Genomic DNA, 876 nt, shown 5'->3' on the forward strand with positions numbered 1-876 from the left:
GAAGGCTGGCTCTGCAACACCGCTGGCACTGTCTCCAGGCTCTGCAGAAGCTGGGGATCCCCAGGGCAGGCAAGGAACCTGAAGTCAGAGAGGTTGCCATTTGTAAAACCGAAGTCACGGCAGAGCTGAGTTCCTGCTTTAGGAAAATTAACTGGTTGAGGGGATCACAGTCAGAATAATTAAACACTTCTGCTTTGTGCCTTACTTCCCAGTTGACAGAAAGCACTGTAATTTTAGAATCATTTTCTTCTCTCAGATGAAATTATGTTTAAGAGCGAGGTGACAGTTTTCACATGGATGTACAGATTTCTAAAGACAACATCTTTACAGCTACCATTTGTGAAAAATGTATTTGTCAAATTACAGGTAATTAAATTAGTAAGGAGGCATCTGACCTCAGAAAAGAATGCAAATGAGTTTCCAGTGTGAAATCATTTTCATTGGGACAAGGATATCTTCCTTTTCTCTTTGGCTTGAATGAACATACTGGCCAATAGCAACAGATTTGTTACTCATGAGTGAAGTAAAGGCCTGCCAAGATTCAAAGCAAGCAAATGAGGAAAATGACAGGACAACGGACAAATATTTTAGTGATCTTTGGTCATAGGTGATAGGATTTGTATACATTCCATGAATAATCCAAATATTAAAAATAAACTCATTTCATGTGTGACTAAATGATGAAATAAACTAAATTTTCTCTTTCTAGAATAACTTCTCAAAACAGATACCTTCATAGACTGACATATATACGGGTATATCCTCTCCTTCTCACATAAAGCCTACATTAATACATTTATGTTTGTGTGGCTTTGTGAGAAAAATAAGTGTATCAAATGGCAGGTGGTAGCAAAGAGAGAAAAGTGAAGAAAGGGG

The sequence above is a fragment of the Trachypithecus francoisi genome, unplaced genomic scaffold (genome assembly GCF_009764315.1).
Source record: "Trachypithecus francoisi isolate TF-2019V2 unplaced genomic scaffold, Tfra_2.0 Contig00030, whole genome shotgun sequence".
Classification (NCBI taxonomy): domain Eukaryota; kingdom Metazoa; phylum Chordata; class Mammalia; order Primates; family Cercopithecidae; genus Trachypithecus; species Trachypithecus francoisi.